Source organism: Peromyscus maniculatus, chromosome 2, assembly GCF_049852395.1.
Source record: "Peromyscus maniculatus bairdii isolate BWxNUB_F1_BW_parent chromosome 2, HU_Pman_BW_mat_3.1, whole genome shotgun sequence".
Taxonomy (NCBI): Eukaryota; Metazoa; Chordata; class Mammalia; order Rodentia; family Cricetidae; genus Peromyscus; species Peromyscus maniculatus.
Genome location: NC_134853.1, coordinates 150,489,712 through 150,513,657, shown reverse-complemented (window position 1 = coordinate 150,513,657; position 23,946 = coordinate 150,489,712). Strand labels below are relative to the sequence as shown.

The window sequence follows — 23,946 nt, the reverse complement described above, 5'->3', positions numbered from 1 at the left end:
GGCCCTGGAGGTCGATGCTGGCAGGGGGCTGGGCTGGGCTGGGGAAGGGAGGCCAGACTTGCTTGGGGATGGAGGAGGAAGAGAAGTAGAAACAGCAGACATTGTGTTTAAGGAGCACCTGTTGGGGTTACTTCTTGCCATCAAGACCCTCTTAAGCCAGAGACAGACCCCAGAAATAGCTTTCAGTGGCAGCCTCTGGTCCCTGCTGCTGTTGGGTGCACAGAAACGAGGTGTTAGAGCAAGTTGTGAGGTGGGAACGGGAGAGGGAGATTGCAGAAGGAGGTGCAAGGTCTGGGAAGAAAGGGAACCAGACACTATAGGGAACAGAGAGGGAGGGTACTGTCAGAACCGCACAGGTTTTACACGCAGAAGAACGAGGTTTGAGTCCCGGGCCAGCTGTTACTGTGTGACCTTGCCTAAGTCACTTGCCCTCTCCCAGCCCCTTTCGCCAATAATCTGGACCTTATAGGCATCAGATGAATCAAAAAGTCTGCAGGGGCCGGACTGGTGGCTGGTATGAGAACACACCAGTGTGGGGTGTTTTGAGAAGGGAATGGAGTGGAGGTCAGGGGTGGGGGTGGGTGGGACCTGAGGTTTCCCTGTGTATACAGGAGATTTAGTCAGCACCTGCTAGGTCCCAGCAACATGGGACTTGGGTGGAGTGGCTGGATGTGTGGGTGGCACCCCACACCCGGGCAGTCTCCTGATCAACATGTCCCTGCACTGTCTGGACCAGGCTGACTTCCCTCTGTGGGCCCTGGGTACCCACAGACGCTCCTAGGACTACCAGGTTGCCCCACCTAGAGGCCGGTGGGGATGAGGCCGAGCCTGCACTGCTCCGCAGTGGACCCTGGCCAGGGGCCTGGCTGGCTGGGTAGGAATATCCCAGGCTGGCTGGGAAGATGCTGACTCGGAGCAGGCCCAGCACTCTGTGAGCTGGAGCTAGGCCCAGCTGAGAGGACCCGGGTGCGGGGTGAGACAGAGGCTAGGGTGGGGATCAGGAGAGAAAATACAAAGGGAGAGGCCTAGCAAGGACCCTCAGACTGAAGACAGAAAACCTCATTTGGTTGTTTCCTAAGCCTCCTGAGCACCTACTATGTGCCATCCAGGTTTCCTAGCAACAGAACTGGATAGGACACTCACATAGGCCTCCTTGCCAAGGCTGTCGTGGCTGAGATCTGTTGGGTTTGCCGATTGGGTTTGTATGACAGGTCGGTGTGTGTGTATGTGAGTGCATGTGCTTGTGTGTGTGTGTTCAGAATTTCCCCAGGGCCTACAGTTTATCATAGGGCAGGATTCCATCCTTTCATAGTCTGTGGACCAGGTACTTTTCCTCCTGGATCTCAGCTTCCCTTTATACTATGGAGAGGGAAATGAGCCTATGGTCTCTGTGTGTCCTAGCATTCCTGTATTGGTGACTTTAAATATATATATAATTTTATTTATTTTTATTTTATTTGCATTGGTGCTTTTGCCTGCATGTATGTCTATGTGAAGGTGTCAGATCTTGGAGTTATAGACAATTGTCAGCTGCCATGTGGGTGCTGGGAATTGAACCTGGGTCCCCGGGTCCTCTGGAAGAGCAGTCAGTGCTCTTCACCGCTGAGCCATCTTGTAGCCCTGTGCTGGTGACTTTTGACAGTAGAAAATGATCATGCCTCATGAACTGTTTTGAACTTAGACTCATAACTGTGTGAGGAGATAGAATGGGGTTAGACTGAGGCTGTATGTAGTGAGCCCACAGACCCTGTTTTTGGCCTTGTTCTGTAATTAGTTAGGGCCATTGCCTATTGACTGTTCTAAGGGTGTGTGTAGCATTAACTCACTTAATCCTTAGCACCTCATGAAGCATCACCCTTGTTTCATAGGAGTTCATGGGGTCAAACTGCCTTGACCAAAGCCACACAGCTATGAAGTGGCCGGCTTGGGATTTGAACTTAGAGCCGACTCCAAAGCCCCATCTTCCCTAAGACAGGAAGCCTTCATTTCACAGTACTCCATTCCCACTGAGATACTTCCATTCCTCAGTCCTAACCTATAGAAGTGCCTCATGACTTCTGGATCGAGCTCTGAGCTCCGGGATGTTTGAGCTGGGGATCTGGAAACAGGTTGGAGAAAGATGGGGGACATGTGCATCGCAGGGCCCACTGGGGTTTATTTGGACTGTCTGGTGCAAGAGCTGGAAAGTAATCTTGGATCCATCTGGGGCCTCAGTTTCCCCATCTGTAACATGTGGATTCGAGTGAATGTAGACATCGCTCAACCTATCGATGAGTGGCTGAGGTCAGCTATAGGGATAGACCAGGGGTCATGGCGCCAATGACTGAGCCTGGAGGGGTGGTTTCAGGAGCAGCTTGTGTCCTAAAGCTGGCTGCCGGACAATGACAGTTCCAGAGGGAAGAGGTCAAAGGCTTGTCTGGACTGCAGCCAGCACTGCTGAGACCCCGCGGGAGAAATGAGGGGAATCTAGACGACATAATCCACGTGAACGTGACCTCTACTCACGTCAGTAGGCTGGAGACCCAAACGATGCCACCAAGGACACACAGGGAGTTCCTTCACCCTCTGTCCTTGTCTGTAAAATGGAAACAGTAACGATTTCACCGTCACAGTGTTCTGGGTGACTGTGAAGAGCAAGCTGGAACGGATGTAGAATTGGGAGACTATGGTGGCTGGTCATTTTTCAGTTCAAAGCTGCAGTGCCGGGTGTGTTTGTGGGGAGGGGCACTTGCCATAGCCCTGATGAACTTCTCATGGTGGGGGCGTGCTGGAGAACACCCTAAGGTGAACAGCAGTGCTTACAGAGCCATTGAAGCACCCAGGCATTGTGCCCAGACTTCACTTCTTATCTCCCTCGGTCCCAACAGCAGCATTCCTGTTGGGAATATGGTGGCCTCACCCACTCGAGGTCCCTCCAAGGCCCCTGCCTACAGCCCTTTGTAGTCATAGTGGCTACAGGTTATGAACAAATTGTATGCCAAGCATTGTTCAAAAAGGTTCTCATAGGTGAACTCTTAGAGTCCTGCCTAGCCCTAAGTTGTGGATCCGGATGCTGCTCCGTATGTTTCAGGTAAGTGAAGGAGGCATGGAGAAATTAGGAAATCCCCCGAATGACACCAGTGGTAGAGCTGTAAATGGTAGAGGCAGGATTTGACCCAGGTACTTACGGTCGCCTCGATGCATGCATCACAGCAGTAATTTAGGGAATTTACACCTCCACGCTGCACTTTAGGTTCATAAGGTTAAGGCCCTGTCTGACTTCAGGCTGCATTCCCAGTACCTGGCACCTGGTGATGCTATGGATGTCCATAGGAGACTGGGCCCAGATGATAGCTTCCTGGATAGTATCTGGTCATCAGAGTGCCAGAGGCACCCCGGGTGGTGGGGGAGGCAGGTTCCCCACTGGCCCAGGTCTAGCTGATCAGGACCCCAGAGTTTGGTATTTGTGCCGTGTCTCACTCTGTCTTTTGTTTCCATGTGCCACTCTGACGATGGCTCCACTGCCTCTCCCTGACTGGCTGTGTGACCACAACGGCTACTTCTGGGTAAGTACTGCTTTGACGTAACCGGCCGTTCTGTGCCATTCTGATGCATGCATGTGCCTCTGGGGCCACCGGGAGGCACAAGAGGTCAGGGCAGAAGTGCTGAGAGAAGGTACTCTCTGGAGTTAAGATAGTGAGTCATTTCTTTCTTGATATTTGACATAATGGGTAGTGATTCAGGGGTGGCCTGACAAAGACCCAGAGGGCTTTAGGGCAGATGGCTTGGAATAGAATCCTTACTCTGCCACTTACAAATGGGTGGCTCTTTGTACCACAGTTTCACGTCTGCAAAAGGAGAATATTGATACCTTCTAGACATATGTATTTGCTCCTATATATACAGGCCCCACCAGGGCAGGGGTTTTGTTCATCTGTTCCACGGCTGTGTCTCTAGCACCAAGGACAGAATGGCATGTAGTAGGTGCTCAGTTGACATTTCTGAATGAACGAAGACATTTGTTGAGGCTCTACTAGGTATCCCACCATGTGCTGTGTGTTGAACTAAACGAACAGTTAGTGGATACAAAATATCCACTATCTTTGAGGCTCAGAAAATGTAAGATGGATACAAAATGTCCACTATCTTTGAGGCTCAGAGAATGTGAGACCCTTATCTCATCGCACAATTGTGAATTCTTTAGCGGCTGTGAAAAGCAACTGGACCTCCTGGGAGGGTGGGCCTGGCAAAGCCTTTGCTTTCTTCTGATGGGAAACTTCCCAAGGGGCAGTCGGGAAGGTTTGGCCTGAAGGTGGGAGGGGTGAGGAGGGATTCTGAGTTATTGTCATTTTCCTAGTGGTGGACCTTGGGCAAGTGGTAGCTGGATCTTGTGACCTCATCTGTGACATACATATCACAAGACTTTCCCCCAGTGGGTTTGGGAAGGAGCATCCAGAAGCAGCCCAGCATGAGGCTGATATTTGGCTTCCTCAGCCTAGGCTCCTTCTGGAAGAGAGTTCAGAGAAATGTTCATCCTTTTAGCTCCTTACTCCTAATTTTAACTCTTATTAGCTGGGCTGGAATCCAGGGTTCGGGAGTCCCCGAATGCCCCTGCACTGGAATGCGGACTGGGCTCTGCCTGGTATGATTGACTGTGTGACCTGGCTCCGTGGCCTTTCTTAGCCTTGGTGGCCTGGCCTGTGAAACAGGGTTAATAAATGACTCTTCCCTCGGAGGGTTGTTTGACTCGAATAGACAGGTAGATAAGCATTAGGATTATTGCTCACGTGGCTTTAGCTGGGGGAAGGGCTGTAGCAGTCTTTCTTTTGGGCTACCAACCAGCTCCCAAATCAGGACATGGAGACTTATTATTAATTATGAATGCTTGGCCTTATCTTATGTTTGTCCCACTAGCTCTTATAACTTAATTTAACCTGTTTCTCTTTATTTATGTTTTGCCTCAGGGCTTTTTACCTTTCATTCTGTATGTTCTACTCTGTTGCTGGCTGGTATCTCCCGCTCTTTCTCACTCGCTCTCTTCTTTCTTTCTCTCTCTCTCTCACCTCGAGTCTAGATTCCTCCTTCTACTTATTCTCTCTGCCCACCAACCCCACCTATCCCTCTCCTGCCTAGCTATTGGCTGTTCAGTTTTTTATTAGACCAATCAGGTACCTTAGGCAGGCAAAGCAATACATCTTTACATCACTAAACAAATGTAACACACCTTTACATAGTTAAAGAATTATTGCACAACACAGACAAATGTAACACATCTTTGCCTAGTTAAAGTAATATTCCACAACAAAGGATCCTGGAGAATTTTGTCCCCCTAAGTATAGGTGTCCTGAGAAGTTCAAGTCATATGTATCACTGTCAATTATCTTATTTTCCATATTCCGGGTTTTTGATGCTTTATTTTAATCCGTTCATTTTAACTTATTTTTAAAATTTATTTCTAAATTTTAAATTGTATTATTACCATTATTATTATTATTTTTGTGTGTCTGTGTGTGTGTGTGTGTGTGTGAGAGAGAGAGAGAGAGAGAGGAAGAGGGAGAGGGAGAGAGAGAGAGAGAACATGTGCATGTGTGTGAATGAGGGAGTCAGGATGCTTCTGTGTCACAGCTCACATGGGGAAGTCAGAGGACAAGTTTTGGGAACTTGCTCCCTTCCCTGTGGATTGAACTCGGTTCCTTGGGCACGTGCCTTACCCACTGAGCCCATCTCTCTCACTGGCCCTGTCTGCTCCTCCAGGCACATGACCTCTTGTCTTCCTCCCAGTGACCTTTTTTTCCTACACAAAATATTGAGTTTTATTTTATGTGTATTAGTGTTTTGTCTGCATGTATGTCTGTGCATACCATGTGTGCCTGCTGCCCTCGGAGGCCAGAAGAGCGTGTCAGATCCTCTGGAACTGGAGTTACAGACTGTTGTGAGCTCCCATGTGGGTGTTGGGAATCACACCCAGGACCTCTGAAAGAGCAGCCAGTGCTCTTAACCCCCAGCCATGTTATCCCCCCTAAAAAGCAGTACTGTGTCAGTGTCCTCTCTGTCCACCTCTGGTGCCCAGCTGCAGGCTGGTGGGAGCGGAGCTGCTGTGCTAAGTTCCAGGAGGTGAGATTATAGAAATCAGGAGGCTGCTGGGCAGCACAGTGGCCGTAGGTCAGACAGACCTGGCTGTGAACCCAGCCCTGAGTGCTTACTAGTTGTGTGCCCTTAGGCAAGATAGCTTCTTGGAGCCTCAGTTTCCCTATCTGTTAAATGAGGACAATAAAACAACTCCTTCCCTCCTAGGGTTCTTGTGAGGATGAAATAACCAGGCACACACTGAGCACCCAATAAATGGTGGTAATGGTTGTTATTACTATAATTATGATTATGGGCATCGTTCTGAGAATGTAAAGATGTCCCTTTTGGGACAGTAGAAATCAGGTCTGGGAGGGCACTGCTGGGAGCAAGTGGATAGCAATCTAGTTTGACAGGTTCCAAAAGGTACATGGAGGGGAAAGGGGGTGGGGAGGTGGCTTCATAGAGGTAAGAATGCACCTCCATTTCCTAGCCACCTGCTTTTTCTGGTGTCCAGTCTGTGCCAGGCCCCATGCTGGTGTGGGGCTAGAGGGACTCTGTATGGACCCTTTCCTCTGCCTCTGGGGGGAGCTCAGTGTCTAATTGGTCTGAAGGGCCCTCAAAGCACTGTATCCAGCTTTGACTGACGCTGAAGTGTGAATAGGTGATCTTAGGCAGAGGCGAGGAGAAAGGAAGGCTATTCCTCCGGGAGGAACTGTGCATGCCAAGATGTGGAATGGTACCAGCACCTGGGGAAATGCCCCTCCCAAGACAGGCTCGGGAGAATCGGAGACCTGACCCCAGGGCAGTGGGAGCCATTGGATGTTACACAAGGAGAGCAGAGTCAGGGCCATCTGTTTAGGGGAGGAGTGTTGTGATATTGGCCTGGGAACTGTGCCACGCAGCAGCGGGAGATGTCAGATCTGTGTAGGAGGCAGGGTCAGGGGGGCATAATGATGGACTGCAGTGGACAGGCAAGCGAGGACTGAGATGAGAGAGGCCTTGGGGCCTGGGGTGATTTGGATCCAGGGGATACTTTGGCTGAGGGGTGTACCTGAGCAGGGGAGACAGAGCAGGGGTAGGGAAGGAAGCCACTTAGCTGTGTCTCAGCACCTTCCCTCTTGGACTCCATGTCTGAGCTGGACATCGAGGCTCGGTTTCTGGCCCCCAGGACTTATCCTCCTGTCTTGGGGATTCCTTTGTGTGATTCTGGTGGGTCTGGCTGGGATATGCGTTCTTAGTGTCGGTGCCTGACACGGTCTGTGTGGTACAGAGAAACCCTGGGCTCTAGGCCTGTCCATGTCAGCCTCTCCCTTACCCTCCTTTTCCTTGAATGCAAACACATAAAAACCTGTTTTGCGTGTCTCTCAGATTCAGGGGTGAAAGACTAGAGACAGTGAATCTCTATGGAGCATGGGCTTGGGGGTTAGAGTCTAGGGGCAGAGACGACTCCCACGAGTTCCTGCCCCTCGGGTGCGGAGTGAACCCAGAGCATCAGGGCGACTCCTAGGACTCAGAGGGAAGAATGAAGAGCTAGATGATGTGAGCTCTCTAGTGGAGGGAACAACTTTGTGGGTACTGTGTACAGCATGTGTAAAAGGCTTCAGCCATGTCATGTGCTCAGGGTGGATGCACACTGTGCTGTGGCTGGGGCAGAAAGAGGGGGAGGTAGAGATGGGAGGTGACGCTGGGAAGACAAGTGGGGTTGTACTGTGTGGAGTTTGGGGGCTGACTTCTTTTTTTTTTTTTTTTAAAGATTTATTTATTTATTATGTGTACAGCATGTATGACCAGAAGAGGGCACCAGACCTTATTACAGATGGTTGTGAGCCACCATGTGGTTGCTGGGAATTGAACTCAGGACCTCTGGAAGAGCAGTCGGTGCTCTTAACCTCTAAGCCATTTCTCTAGCCCCCAGGGGCTGACTTCTGACTCCTCATGCCTTCCTGAACCCCCACTTCCTGAGATAGCTTGGGCCTTTTTTAACCTGTTCAAATTTCATTTCTCTGCCTCTCCCCCTTCCAATCCCCACCCCCAGTGGCCCCCTTTAGGCCAACAGTTTGGGTTCTCTGCCAGCCCTGTCACTGACAAGCTCTGTGGGCTTCAGGCACTGTGGCCCCTGCTCTGTGTCTTAGTTCCCGCCTCAGGGAAATGGGGACGTGCTGGCCTTCCTCAGAGAGCGGGTCAGATCACTAGTGGGTGATCCCTGAGAACTGGTCCAGTGTCTACACTGTGCAACCACACGCAGGAGCTCTAATGAAATTGTCACGAAAGCTCTCCACCTCCGGGTCCCCACCCGTGGCTTCCCCTGCCTGTCCTGGCAGCCACGCTGGCCACAAAGGAAGGAAAGGAGTAAGAAACAAGTTTGAGTCTCCAGGGGGGCCCTGGCCTTCTGCCAAGATGGCTCCCCTCCTGCTCCTTGACCCCGCCTTGGCCTCAGGCCCAAGGACTCTTAGTCCTGAGGCCTGGGCACCCTCTGTTCCTTACCCTAGATGACCCTCTCTGGTTGGAGGCCAAAGCCAGCAGTAGTCCGGAAACATGGACAAATATTTAGGAAATTAGTAGCTTTCTTTTTTCCCCCCTGGAAGTTGATGACCCTTTCTTCTGGCATGGAGATGGGAGTTAGGTGAGAAAGTCTGTGTCTCGGAAGGCCATGGCTAGTGCAGCCCTGGATGGTCAGCTTGGTGTGGGGGTCAGTGTTCTGGCAGGGGCTGTAACTCTCTGGATGCCCTGCTCTGGCCCTTGAGCCTCGGTTTCCTCTGCCGTGGAACAGGGCTGATCTTGCTGTGAGGAAGGCTAACAGTGAAGAGGAAGCTCCGGTAACCCCTCGAGAGTGGGTCCCTGCTGCCATTGCTATTTGGGAGATAGTCTGATTCTGTGGCCCAGGCTTCTCTTCAGCTCATAGCAATCCTCCTCCCTCAGCCTCTTGAGTTCTAGGATCACAAACTTCTACCTCTTAAACTTCTACCCTATCCCATCTGCAGTTTAATATGGTTCCTTTTTGGATTTGCTGTGTGTGTGTGTGTGTGTGTGTGTGTGTGTGTGTGTGTGTGTGTGTGTGTGTTGTATATGTATGTGGTAGAAGTGCATGCCTGTATGTGTTTGTGAAGGCCAGAGGAGGATGTCAGGTATCCTGTATAAGTCTCTATCTTATACCTTTGAAGCAGGGTCTCTCTCTGAGTGCAGAGCTCTCATTGTTCATCTAGGCTGGAAACCAGCAAGCTCCAGTGACCCTCCTGTCCCTGTCCCATCTCACAATAGTACTGAAGTTATAGGAGCACCCAGACCATGCTCACCTTATTATGTAGATGCTGGATATGAACTCAGATCCTCATGGCTGGACAGCAAATGCTCTCAACCATTGAGCCATTTCTCTAGTCCCTCTTTTAGAATTTTGAGACAGGGTCTAGACTGTATGTATTCTAGGCTGGTTTGGTACTCTCTGCATAGCCCAGGCTATCCTTGAACTCTCCTACTCTTGCCTCAAACTCCTGAGCGCTGAGATTACAGGCACGTGCCACCGTGCCTGTCTGATAGGTTTCTTGTTGAATAAATGAAACCCGATGAGCCAGTTTTGAAGCCAGAGGCTCAGCATCTTGGCCCTCTCTCTGGGTTGGCTGGGATATCATAGCTTCACCCACGACAGTTTCCCTTCTGCAGCCTCCCCTGATGTGGGGCCACTGTGCACAGTGGCAGATAGTAGAGAGGGTCCTGCTCTGCCCAGGCTAAGGGGACAGAGATGGACTATGGTGAGTTCCTTGGAACCGACCTTTGGGAGTAAGGATGACACAGACCTCTGCAGAGGCCAGAAAGGCTTCCAAGAGAACCCCTGGCCTGCAACCCCAAGTGCAGCAGGGTGCGGGCTGCATCGGTTTTTCCAGCTCTTCCTCTGCCAGGCTTTAGGGGTCACTAGGTTCTCTGCCTCTGCTTTGACTTATGAAAGGAGGGTATGGAGTGATCGTAGGTCCCTGATACATGGTAGGTTTAGAAGTAGATACCTGGGGTTAGGGGTGTAGCTCAGTTGGTAGGGTGCCTAGCATGCATGAGGACTTGGGTTGGATTCCCAGCATCCCCAGCACCTCCAGCATCACATGAGCCCAATGGGGCATAGTGGCCCCAAGCCTGTGATCTCAGCACTCTGGAGGTGGAGGCAGGAGGATCAGAAAAGTTCAAGGTTAACTTCAGTTACATAGTGAGTTTGAGGCCAGCCTGAGCTACAGGAGACCCTGTTTAAATCTCAGCCTCAGGACTGGAGAGATGGCTGAGTGGTTAAGAGCTCTTATTGCTCTTGCAGATGACCTAGGTTCAAGATTCTCAGCACCCATATGGTGATTCACAACCCTCTGTAACTCTGGCTCCAGGGGATCCAATGCCCTCTTCTGACCTCTGTGGGTACCAATTACAGATGTGGTCGCATATGGTACATATCCACCTATCCATCCATCCATCCACCCATCCTTCTATCCATCCAAAACACTTACACATAGAGTAAGAATAAATTAAAAAAAAAAAATCCAGCTGGGGAGTGGTGGCGTACATCTTTAATCCATGTGCTCAGGAGGTAGAAGGAGGTGGATCTCTGAGTTCAAGGCCAGCCTGGTCTACAGAGTGAGTTCCAGGACAGCCAGAGCTGCACAGGGAAACCCTGTCTCAAAACAAACAAGCAAACCAACCCCAGCCCCACCACTCACTGGCATGGGGCCTCCAGCCTCTGCTTGACCTCAGTGAGTCTCAGCTTTCCCTGTTACGAAGGGGGAAGCAGATTCGCGCCTTCCCACGGATGAGTTGGACACCACATTGTATAATCCGTGTGAAGTGGTTAATCCACGCTGACACACTGGGGTGACTACTGTCTGATAGCTAGTAGATGCCAGGAAGAGAAAAGGCTAGTCAGAAAACAGTTCATTGAGTTCAGGGAGCCACCCTTGGTGGCATTTGTCCATTCATTTACCCAACTCACAGTTAGGATTTCCAGAGACAGAGCGGAGGAAGGAGGAGCAAGCAGAGGGTCAGACAGCAAAGACCTCCACCCCTGCCGCAAGCTTAAGGGAGCCGAAGCACACAGTGCCCACTAGTCGGTGTCTGCCCTCCTCCCCGCTCTTAATGGTGGGGCTTATACTCCCGGGCATACTTCACCCTGGGGCCTTTGCGCTGGACAGTTCCGGAACATTCAACCTTCTATAGCTATAATACCCTTTTGTCTTACTGTCTCATCTTAAATTTTTGTTTCAATGTCTTCTTCCTAATAAGGCTTTTCCTGATTATCTGACTTAAAATTGAGATAGTGGGGCAGGAGAGGCCGCTCAGCAGTTCAGAGTGTGTCCTGCTCTTGCAGAGGACCCAAATTCAGTTCCCAGTTTTTTTTTTTATTTTTTAATTTATTTTATAATTTAATTTTTAAATCAAGTGACTTAAAATTGCCTTAACTCCAGCTCCAGGGGATTCATTGCACCCACACGCACAAACCACCCCACCATCAATTACACATAATTTAAACAAAATTTTTTTTTGATACAGGATCTTTCTATATAGCCCTGGCTGTCCTAGAACTTGCTCTGTAGACCAGGCTGGCTTCCAGCTCACAGAGATCTGCTGCCTCTGCCTCCTGAGCGTTGGGATTAAAGGCGTGTGCCATCACACCCACCTAAACACTATTCCTTCTCTGAACTTTGACACCAGTTCACCTCCTTCCTTGCCTTCTCTATATCACTGATCACTCTAATCTGCTGTCCTTTACAGATTATTTACTTATTGTCTGTTTTCCCTCATTGGAATGTAAGCCTGGCGATGGTGGTGGCTTTTGCCTACTCAGTGATTCATACTGTGTACATGGAACAGCACATAGTGGGTGTTTAATAACTGTCTGAGTGTATTGATGAGTAAATGAAGCCTTCTTTCTGTGTAGGTTTCAAATGTTGGGTGTGTAGTAGAGTCTCAGTAAATGACCACATGAGAGTGTTCATGACCCCAGGGAAAATGAGTCCTCATTCCCCTGTCCATTTGCCAGATAATACTTTGGTTGGATCAACTCTGAGGCCCTTTTGCTTCTGATATTTTCTGCCAGGACATCAGTTTCAGTTGGAGTGTCCAAGTCTTTTGTTCCTAAGTCTGAGCTATGCAGAATTTCTAGTTGGGGCTGTTTGGCTGTTGGGCCCACAATGGTTATTATGTCATTATTGGTAATTAGCACGTCGGCCCACATGATGGAGTTTTTTGTTTTTTCAGCAGAAATCCTAGCAGACAGCTGCGTTGGTGAGTGGGTACCCAGCTCCCAGCTCTGAGCCAACAACTTAGGGAGATGAAGATGGAGGTTTCCAAAGCAGGAGACTCGTGGGTCACCAGCTCAGCGGCTGTCTCCCTGGACAGCATCTTGCAGCATTTCTCCCCAGGACTCTCTGCTTCCTAGGCCTAGCCTGGTGTAGTGGGGGCCCTCACACTCCTATGGGATTGATTGGCTATGGGGCTTCCAAATATACATGTTCAGATACTCAGGATTCAGCAGTTACGAACGGAGAAAATAACACTGGATTTAAAACCAGGAATGTGGGGGTAGGGGTGCAACTCAGTGATAGAGCCCTGTTTCGTATACACAAGGCCCTGGTGTGGGTCCCCAGCACTGTAAAACAAACTGGTATCTGCTGGATATGCCTTTGTGGTTGAGAATGCATGCTCGTCTCACAGAGGATCAGAATTCAGTTCCTAGCACCCATTTCCAGCGGCTTATAACCTTTTGTGACTCCAGCTTCAGAGGATCTGGCATTCTGTTCTGGCCTCCAAAGGCACTTGCATGCTCGCTCTCTCTCTCTCTCTCTCTCTCTCTCTCTCTCTCTCTCTCTCTCTCTCTCTCTCAACAAAATAAAGAAACACAAAGAAGGAGCCGAGGTTAGGTCTTCTTAGCTGACTTGCTGGGCTACTGTAGGCAAACAGGACTTCTTAGGCCTCTGCGTTCTTGTCTGTCAGGCAGGATGAGGATGCCTGCTTGGCTTCACTGGGAAAGAGGCAGGGGAGTGTAATGGGTAAGGACTGGAGAAGTCATACAAGCAATTACATTCCTTCCTGCTGTGAGGATAAACTACCACACAGTTGATTTCAGTTCCTAAAGTTAGAAAAGGTGGTTATTTGTGCCCTCTCTGGAGGTGAGTGTGAAGTTTACTAGGAGAACGTGAGTACAGCATTGAGGCTTGTCTGTCTTTGCTGGAATTATCCCAGAGCCCATCGTGGAAATGACTAGCAGCAGGGCGAGGCTGAGGTAGCCTTACTAGCTGAGGAAACTGGGCAAATTTCCTGCTTCTGCTTCATCTGTAAACGGGAGGTAGCCCTGCCTTCCTCAGGAGGCTGCTGCTGAGGCGTGGTGACATTGCATATGACACTTGGGCACTGAGGTTGACACATGCCACCCCACTCTACAGATAAGGAGGGTGGGGAGGTGACACAGCATGTTGATGGTGGAGCTTTGGTTTGAACCCAGTGTCCTTGCCTCAGAACCCCACAGTCTTCTTACCTCTTCCTGCCGTCACCCACACGTGAGATGATGCTGGTGGCTGTTACTTTAGTGACGGGGACTCATCTTGCTCCTGCTGGCATCCCCAGACCTGTACAAAAGAGGAGCTCAATGTGGGTGTTCACTTCTGCAAGGCTTTTGCCTTGACTGGAGGGTTCTTTCTGTGTGGTCTATAACAGGTTTAAATTAAAAGTCAAGTTGGGTTGATACCAGCACTCAGGACCCAGAGGCAGGTGGATCTCCATGAGTTTGAGGCCAGTCTGATCTACATAGCAAGTTCCAGGCCAGACAAAGCTATATATCAAAACCTTGTCTCAAAAAACCGATGTCTTCCCCCCCCAAAAAAAAAACAATAACAAAAAAAACCAACTCAAAACAAAAGTCCTGGGCTGGAGTTATGGTTCAGTGTGAGACTGCTTACTTACTATTCATGCAGAGGACCAGGGTTTAGTTTCCAGCACCTACATCAGGTGACCTAAAACTATCTGTAACCCCAGTTCCAGGGGAGCTGGCACCCTCTTCTGACCTCTGCAGGTTTCCACGTGCATGAATGATGTACATAGACTCATGCAGGCATACATACATACATACATACATACATACACATAAATATTTTTAAAATTATTTTTATGTGTATGAATGTTTTGCCTGTATGCATGTTTGTATACCACATATGTGCCTGGTGTCAACAGAGTTCAGAGAGGGTGTTGGGTCCCCAGAACTGGAGTTACAGATGGTTGTGAGCTACTATGTGGGTACTGGGAATTGAGCCCAGGTCCTCAGTAAGAGCAGCAAATGCTTTTAACTGCTAAGCCATCTATGTGCCTGTAATCCTAGGACTTGGGAGGTGGAGATAGGCAGATCAGGGTTTGAGGCTGGCAAGACCTTGCCTCAAAAAAGAAGAAAAATCTGGCATGGTGCAGGGTGGTGCTTTGTAATCTGCAGAACTCTTGCACACCTCATTTACTTACTTATTTAGCTATCTATCTAGTTATTTATTTTGGTTTTTCGAGACAGGGCTTCTCTGTATAGTTTTGGTACCTGTCCTGGATCAGGCTGGCCTCGAACTCACAGAGATCTGCCTGGCTCTGCCTCCCAGTGCTGCTGAGATTAAAGGCGTGTGCCACTACTGCCCGGATATTTTTTTTTTTTATTAAAGATTTATTTATTTATTATGCATACAAGTGCTCTGCATACCTGCAGGCCAGAAGAGGGCACCAGATCTCATTACAGATGGTTGTGAGCCACCATGTGGTTGCTGGGAATTGAAATCAGAATCTCTGGAAGAGCAGCCAGTGCTCTTAACCACTGAACCATCTCTCCAGCCCGCACACCTCATTTTACCCTTCTGGCCATCCCGTGAGACAGCCTGGTAAACAAAGCCACCTTCATCTGACTGGTGAGGGAGCCAGAGATTGGAGGACGTGGTGCAGACTGAATCTTTATGTCTCCACAGAATTCTTAGGTGTTTGCAGATGGAGCCCTTGAATGGTAGGTAGGTAGGATGGTTGAAGATCATGAAGGTGATGCCCTCATGACAGGATTAGTTCCCTTATGAGAACAAATGTCAGAAAGGTCACTCTGCCATGTGGGGACACAGGAAGAGGGACTTCGCCAGGACTATGCTGGCATCCTGATCTTGAACTTGTAGCTTCCCGAAATGTGAGAAAATCCATCCTGTTGTTTTAACCATCTAGTTTATGCCCCTCCCCCTGCTTTTTGGTGTTTGGTGCTGGAGATTGAATCCAGGGCCATGAATATGCCTGCCCAATGCTCTGCCACTGAGCGACATTTCCAGCCCCATTCTTACTACTTTTAATAATAAATTATCTTTAAGGCTTTTTTCTTTTTCTGAACATTTACCTATTTCTTTATTTACTCATGCTTGTTCCTGTGGAGGTCAGAGGACATTTTGTGGGAGTCGGTTCTCAACTTCCCTGATGGTAGCTTCTGAGGATCCAACTCAGGATGTCAGGTCTGGCTGTGAGCATCCCTGCAGAGCTGTCTCGTGAACCTCGTCTCTAAGCTTCTTCCAGCTCAGCTATTTCTAGGCTACATGGCTATAGAATTTAGCTTGCTCTGCAGCTCTGAAGAATGAATATAGATGGACTTGGAGAGAAGCAGTGAATAGAAATCTGTATAAGATGTTGCTTGAGTTCTATCACCACAGTGTGGGGACTGCCGGCACTTCGGAAGTCACACCGTCAAATTTCAGAAGATTGATGGTTGTAGCTCATTGGTAGGCTCTCTTATTGTTTCCGTCTCCCTCACTGACACACCCCCCAGCCACACCATGGAAAAGCCTGGAAACTGAAGTCAGCTAAGTCAGCTCTGGGTGGCTGAGGGACTGTCCTGCCTCTCTGCACTCCAGACACCTAATCACTCCCCTCCGCTCCCTGTTTCCTTCTCTCTCGTTCCTGTCTCAGTTGAGGGCTGAGCGAGGCCCACATTACCAGCTTTAGACAGGCCTCTGTGAGCAGGTGTCGTGCGGCCCCTCTCTCTGTCCCTGGCCAACCTCCTAGGACAAGGGAGTTTCCTGCTCTTGGAAGAGCTATACAGTGGGTTAAGCCTGAGTGAGCTGGAGGCTTTGCTGGATCAGGGTCACTGGGCTCATTCTGGCTTTGGGAGAAGAGGATTGGGGAGGGTCATGGGAGGTCAGATCTTGGTTCCTTTTTTAGATGTCTCAGGGCTGCAATCAGAAGTAAGACCAACAGCTTTTCTCCAGGGTCTTGGCTAGATGTTTTTGTTGTTGTTGGTGGTGGTGTTTTTTGTTTTTCGAGATAGGGTTCCTTTTGTGTAGTTATGGCTGTCCTGGAACTCAACTCTGTAGCCCAGGCTGGCCTTGAACTCACAGCGATCCACCTGCCTTTGCCTCCTAAGTGCTGGGAATAAAGGCGTGCACCACCACCGCCCAGCTTAATTACTTTCTTGAGAGCAATATGAGGATGGTGGTATAATTTCTTCACATGTAATTGACACTAATAATTCTTTGAAGGCTATTAGGCTAAATGCAATAACACACACAACTTTTAGCATGTGTTTAATACATTCTAAATCCCTCATAAATGTAGTTGTTTTTTTGGTGGGGGTGCAGAGGTGTTGAGGCAAATTCTATATAGCATAGGCTGGCCTTGAACTCATTTTGTACCCTCAAATTTACAACCCTCTGCAGGCATGTGCCAGTATGTCCATTTATTACTGTATATGTGTTTGTATGTGTATGTGTGCATGGGCATTTGTGGTGTTGAGGACCAAGCCCTTGTGCATGCTAGGCAAACATCCTGCCACTAAGCTACATCTTGTCCCCAATCGTTACTATTTTTCAATAGTAAAATACTATTAGTATTGTTTTAGTACTGGAAAGTGAACCAAGGGCCTTGTGAGACTGTGTAAGCACTTTATCACTGAGTTATTGCCCTAGTGCTCTTTTTATATTTTGAGAAAGAGTTCTATTAAGTTGCCCAGGCTGGTCTCAAACTCACTTTGTAGCCCAGGAAGATCTTGAAATTTTGATCCTTTTTGCCTTAGTTATCTGAGAAGCTATGATTATAGACCTGCACTACCAATTCTTGCTTTAAAATAAGTTATTTTAAAGGTCTCTTTCAGCTCAGATCTCCCTAGGTTTTCTGGTTGCAGTTTTTACTTCTGTTTTGAGACAGTTCTCACTCTCTGGCTTAGCTGGCCTCAGACGCATTATCTTCCTGCCTCAGCTTTCCCTGTGGCAGAACTACATGCAGATACCATCATGCCTGGCTGGCTGTAGGATTTAATTTGGCCTCCAGCTTTGTAGAATAAATATAGCTGGACTTAAAAAGAAAGCTGTGAGTAGAGACCTATAGTAAGGGTTGGAAAATGTGGGTTCCAGCTTGGACTCCATTGTCACTGTGCTGTGTGACCTTGGGCAAGTGCGTTGCAGTCCTCAAGTCCATTTCTCAAAATGCTCAAAAGTTAGTAGCTTGGGCTTGGTGGTCTCTAAAGGCCTAATTAGCAATAGGTGTGGGTGAGCCAGCCCTGATGTTGTGAGCATGGGAGAGTTGTCCCCACCACTCATCTGTCTTGTAGCAGCATGGGTAGGAGAGATGCCCGCTCCATCAATGCCTGAGGCAGGTGGGAGAGCTGGCCCTGAGGTCATGAGAATGGGAGAGCTCACCCTATCCTCCATCAGCTAGCTGCAGCACTCAGGAGAGTGGTCCCTACACCTTGCCTGCACAACACAGTAGAGCTGGCTTTGAAGATGTAGGTGTGGGAGATCCGACCCTGAGGACATGAAAGCCAGAGAACCGGCCCGCCCCTTGCTCATAGCTGCAAAGAGTGAACTCGCCAGGGCAATGCCGGAGAGCCCACCCTGGTGGTGAAGACAGGGGAGAGCTGGCGGGCTGAGCAGCCCTGTAACTAACGACCCAGTCCCAGAACCTGGGTTATGTGTTGGCTCTCCACCACAACCACCCCATCTGTGATCAGCAGGAGCATGGGAGGTGGCTGGGGGCAGGGGTCAGTCCTGTGGACCCAGGGCTACAGACTCCCCATGACACAGGATGTCCAGGAAGAGTCCCATTGAGGGCCCAGCGGTGATGGCGCAGCAGAGACCAGGGGCCCTGAGCAAGACCAATGATCCTTTTTGATAAATGCCTGCATGTAAAAATATATGGATAAGGGGAGAAACAAACAAACAAAACAACAGGTGAACCTCCAGCTTTTTAAAATCCCGTTTGGGTGTGGGTGCATGTGTGTGTGGAGAGCAGAGGACAACCTGTGGGGATCAAACTCAGGTCAGGAGACCTGGTGGCAAGCACCTGTATCTGCCGAGCCTTCTTGTTGCCTCCTCTCCCTTTCACCGGACTCCTTAAACTGTGGATGGCAACCCCAGATATGGTTGTGTAATTAAATAGGTGTCATGAAAAACTGGGCAATGGTAGGAGACGTCAGAACCCTTAACGACCAAAAGTCCGTTTCAAATCAGATGCACCGGGAATTGGAGTGTTGTTGGCATTCCTTGCCTGGGTTGCAGTGTGCAACTCCATCGTAGCCCTGGCTCTGAACAGCTGGCAGGTTTACCGTGCCCATGCCATGCCAGTGAGTGCTGCCCGAGACACCTGGACTCAGACTTGAGAGTTCAGTGTGATATAAACTGCAGTATTTTGAATTCTCCATACCAAGTTTTCTGTTCTGATAGAGACATTCTGCTTTAGTTGCAGAAAATAAAAGTTTTTTAATATTTCCCTACATCATTCCTTGGCATGTAAAGATCAAGTCAGTGTATCTAGCTAAGGGTGTGGTGGCATATGCTTGTAATTCCAGCACTCAGAAGGCAGAGGTAAGAGGGTCCCTGCAAGTCTTAGGCCAGTGTGGTCTCCCAAGCTCCTCCAAATCAGTATTTGTTTGGATTGTATTATGTTTTAAGGTGTGATTTTTTTTTTTTCCTAGACAGGATTTCTCTGTGTATGTAGCCCTGGCTGTCCTGGAACTTGTTCTGTAGACCAGTTGGCCTCGAACCCACAGGGATCCCCCTGCCTCTGCTTCCTGGGATTAAAGGCGTGCCCCACCACTCTCAGCCACAGAAAACTTTTAAAGAGGATTTAAAAAAAATACTTATTTTATTTTTTAGATTAAAAAATGTATATGTGAGCCAGGCAGTGGTGGCGCACGCCTTTAATCCCAGCACTCGGGAGGCAGAGCCAGGCGGATCTCTGTGAGTTCGAGGCCAGCCTGGACTACCAAGTGAGTTCCAGGAAAGGCACAAAGCTACACAGAGAAACCCTGTCTCGAAAAAACCAAAAAAAAAAAAAAATGTATATGTGTATAAGTGTTTTGCTTGTATGTATGTATGTATGTATGTATGTATGCATACCTGGTATCTGAGGTGGTCAGAAGAGGGCATCAGATCTCCTGGAACTGGAGTTTGTGAGCTGCCATGTAGGTGGTGATAACTGACTCCAAGACCTCTGCAAGAGCCACAAGTGCTTTTGACTGAATCATCTCTCTAGCCCCAGATTTCTTTTATTTTTAGAATTATGTGAATGTGTCTGTGTGTGGGTATGTGCATATGAATGCAGGTACCTGCAGAGGCCAGAAGAGGGCACTGAATCCCTTGGAGCTGGAGTAACAAGGTTTGTGAGCCCCCCCCCCCCCCACACACACAAAGGGTCCTGGGAACCAAATGCTGGTCTTCTGTAAGAACAAAAGTGCTCTTAACCACTTGAGCCATCTCTCCAGCCACTTAAGAGAAGTTTTAATAAGAAAAGTACGTTCTGTCAAAGAGGGAAAAACATGCTTTGTGTTTTCCAACACAAAAGATAAGATATTGTACAAAGGTATTGCATCTGGTAGCTTCTTTTGCCTTTGTTTCAGAAAGACAGAAATAGGCAGCCTTGTGTTGTTTAATTAAAAGAAATAACACGCTATGTTTAACGTACTTAAAAATAATCACAGGTACAATTTGCATAAAAGGATAGTTGTTGAGCATCATTTATGAGAGAAGAAAACAGGAAGCAACCTAACTTTACCACAAGAGGGTTAAGTAAATTGCAGAACATCTATAGCATTGTTTAAAAGATGATCATTTAAATGTTTGCAATCTATTGTGAAGTGAAAAGTCAGCTCCAAAGAATACATTTTAAAATAAACAAACAAACAAAATCAACTCTCCCTGCCCAGCACTCAGGAGGCAGAACAGATCTCTGTGAGTTCTACATCAGCCAAGGCTACATAGGGAGACCCAGTCTCAAAAACAACAAAACCAAAAATACTTGAGGCTGAGGGACTGAGGAGCTGTTCAGTGGGTAAAGTGCTTGCCATATTTGTATGTGGACCTGAGTTTGATCTCCAGCACCCATGTAAAAGCTGGGATGTGGGTGTGTGTGTTTGTAATCTCAGTGCTGGGGTGAGGTGGGGGTAATAGAAGGCAGAGACAGGTGGATCCCGGGGGCTCACTGGCCAGCCAGTCTACCCAAAACGGTGAGTTCCAGGTTCAGTGATAGACCATGTCTTAAGAAAACAAAGCAAGGTGGAAAGGTGAGGAAGACATCTGGCCTTCAAAGGCACAAATAAGCATGGATGAGTGCCACACAAAAAAACAAAAATGCATTAGCCAGGGCATATGAAATTGGTGATATTTAATAATCTGTAACCTTAAAGTCAGCAATTTCCCATTATTTAATTTGGCATGTGTAAGTGAAAATGTGTGCATGTATAAATATGTGTGTGTGTGCCCATGTGTGAAAGGTATTCACAGGGAAAGTCTTACATCGGAACCTTGTGGTAGTTACATTTCTGACTGGTGATTAGTTACATTACTTTATGGTGATTTATATTTTTATTTAATCACACTTATTCTTAACTGTATTTTCTAAAATTCAAGTACGCTTAATAAAAATATTCCCTTAGAAAGACATTCTTTTTGTAGTAATAGTAATTTCCACCCCAGTATAGTTTGTCTGCTTAACCATTTCTGTTTATAAGGCCTAAAATAGCCAGGCTTGTGCTCCTAGCTACTCAGGAGGCTGAGACAGGAGAATTGCTTCAAGTTATAGGCCAACCTGGGCTATAGAGTGAGACCCTATCTCAGTGGCAGGATGGTTGCCTAGCATATGCGAGCCCCTAGTTTTAAATAAAATAGCGTAATAAATAGTGTAAGTTTGATGGCAAGGAGAATCTGGGATGCGTGTTCTGCTCTGTGTGCCTTTGGTGCCAGGGCTGGTTTTCACTCTGTAATGACTGTTCAGAACATTTAGCTGACGTGCCCAGCTTTTCAAAGCCCGCCACAACAGATGAACATTCTCCATGAGCCCTATCACCAGGGCTTCAGGCCAGCTGGGTCCCTAATCCGCCCCCGTCCCAGATTTGAGCATGGGTCAGACTCCAACTTTCCCCCCTCCCTCTTCCTTCCAATCTCATCTCTTCCAGGTCACTGGTGGCCTCGTCTCCCCTTCCTGGCTCTCCCCACTGGTCATCACCTAATTTCACTATCCCATTTCACCCTATTTCATGCAGCTGGTGTATGTGTTTGCTGGAGCTCAGTTTGCAATGGGAAAGGATTAAGACCCTTTCATGCTAATTTTTTTCTTTTTTTTTAATCTTAGAGCTCTTGACTGCTCCTGGGGCTAACCGACAGCTCACAGGGTCCCTTATTCCCTAGAAAGGAGCAGGGCTGTAATGGGGAGGTAGTGATGGGGCTCAGCTGGCAGATGGGATAGAGATGGTCCTGAGGGATCCTATCCTGGGCCTTGGAGCATGGCACAGCCACCACCCAGATGTGAGTATGGAGCCAAAAGTGTTTCTGCCTAGGAAATGAGCCTCAGAGATGGTGCTTGGGACCTTTACCCTTGGTGCCCGATGGGAATTTCTGCAGGGTGAGCTGGGACTGGATGTCTGGCTCAGCAGATGGGCCCAGGAGTAAGGCTAGTTTCTTTGTCTTCTGAGTGGATGTTATTTATATCCCTAGTCCTCATTATTAGTTGAGCTCAGCCATACTCAGAGATAAGACACATACCAGGTGATGGTGTATAATAACAAGAAAATCTCTCATGTACAGATATATGTCACAGATTCTTTCATCTTCAGGCTAAGAATGAAAAGCTAGCACTGGAATTCATTCATTCATTCATTTATTTTTTGAGATAGGATTTCTCTGTGTAGCCCTGACTGTCCTGGAACTCGCTCTGTAGACCAGGCTGTCCTCGAACTCAGATATCTGCCTGCCTCTGCCTCCTGAGTGCTAAATGCCACCACCACCACCCAGCTGACTTGGAGATTTTAAAACTTAGATCATTCGATTTCGGTGTGGGGTTGCACAACACTCTGAATCTAGGAGTGATTTACACCTGCCTTGTTTCTTCTAGCCTAAGACTTATACTTCTTTTCAGAGCAATGATTACTAAACACTACAAATACTACAAGCTTCCTTAAACGTGATGTGCCATTGGCTAGCATGCAGAGCATTTAGCTTCACAAGTCTGGATTTCCTGGATAACTTGGTAGTAAAGGAAATGGTATGTTTGGTGATGGATTTTCAGTCTCCATCCTTTATGGTACCAGATTTCCCTGTCTGAGAGTTAGAAAAGCCTTTGAGGTCCAGAAGTGGTAGCATTGGAACTTTCCAATCAAAAGCACAGCTGAACCTGAAGGGCTTAAAGCAGGGAGCCAGGGTATGTAAAAACAAGTGCTCCTTGGCCCAGATCACTTAAACTCTTTGAGTCTCTAGTTAATAAAATGAGGACAGTCCATTCACTGGTTTAATATGTCAGCATTATTCTGTGCAATAAACAAGAAGGACAATAGTCCTCTCCAGCTTGCAGTCTCCTGGATCCAGAATACAACAGTTTGAGAGACTCAACCAGTCAACATTAGACAGGAGGCTGGCCACAGGGGCAAATGCTACAGAAAGTGCTGTGATTAAAACAGAAGAAGGAAGCCAGGCAGTGGTAGTCTGTGCACACATGTGCTCGAGAGGCAGAGGCAGATGGATCTCTGAGTTTGAGGCCAGACTAGTCTACAGAGCAAGTTCCAGGAAAGCCAGGGCTACAAAGAAACCCTGTCTCAAAAAAACCAAAACCAAAAACAGAGGAAGACTGTGTGAATGGGTTGTTTTAGGGAGTCAGGTGGTTCTCAAGGGTTTTATGACTTATACTGCAGAAATGTGCTCAGACCTGACAACAGTTGAGTGTTTATCTGCCTGCATGTGCTTCTTAGTTGATATTTTAGTCTCTAAGTAGTAGTATAATTAACACCTAACAGAGATCTTACTACGTCCTGAGTCCTGTACGTATTTTAATCAGCTAATCGATTAATTAATAAATTGTTACAATAACTCTATGAGGTGGGACTGTGGTCTTCCCTTCTCTTTTATGGGACACAGTCTCATGTAGCTCAGGCTGGCCTCAAGCTTACTATGCAGTGGAGGCTAGCCTTGGATTTGCTACTCCAGCCCTCACTTCCCAAGCCCTAGGGTTACAGGCAGGTGACACCACTCCCAGCCTTTATTCTGTTTTTATGGCTTCAGAAACCAGGCACAAAGAAGGTCAGACAATTAGGGAGGGCTGAGACTGAGCACTGGACCTGAGCAGTCTGATTCCAGAGGCCGAGCTGAGACTGTGGACTGGCTTTGATTCCACAACCGTAGGCAGTCTAGCTGGCATGTGCAGGCTCTGATGTCACATTGCTTGGTTTCTGATCTCGGCAGGGCTAACCCTCTCCGCTTTGGTTTCCTCTTCTCCAAAATGAAATAGCAGGACCTGTCTTATCTTCTAAGCGTGTGCTTACAACAGAACCCTCTTTCTGCTCTGTGGGGAGGCAGCCCTGTTCACACACCCGCTTGGTGGGAAGTAGAAGGGTCAAGCAGCCTTTGAATCTTCTAGAGAGCAATGCACTCGTGTACACTTCTCAGAGCAACCCTAAATTCATCT

General features: G+C 48.1%; 1 protein-coding gene across 17 annotated transcripts in view; it reads left to right on the top strand.

Annotated features, from left to right (window-relative positions):
* Epb41 (erythrocyte membrane protein band 4.1) overlaps positions 1-23,946 on the top strand; it is a 163,101-nt gene that overhangs the window by 1,236 nt on the left and 137,919 nt on the right. Inside the window, exon 1 of one of the 17 annotated variants that reach the window (XM_015994452.3) lies at positions 1,470-3,545. The exons of 14 other annotated variants lie outside the window; for them this stretch is intronic. The gene's annotated coding sequence lies outside the window, so the exon portion shown is untranslated. Of the gene's footprint in view, positions 1-1,469; positions 3,546-23,946 lie in introns of those variants that run through there. 2 more of the 17 variants (XM_076565295.1, XM_015994464.3) reach the window with 2 other exon arrangements.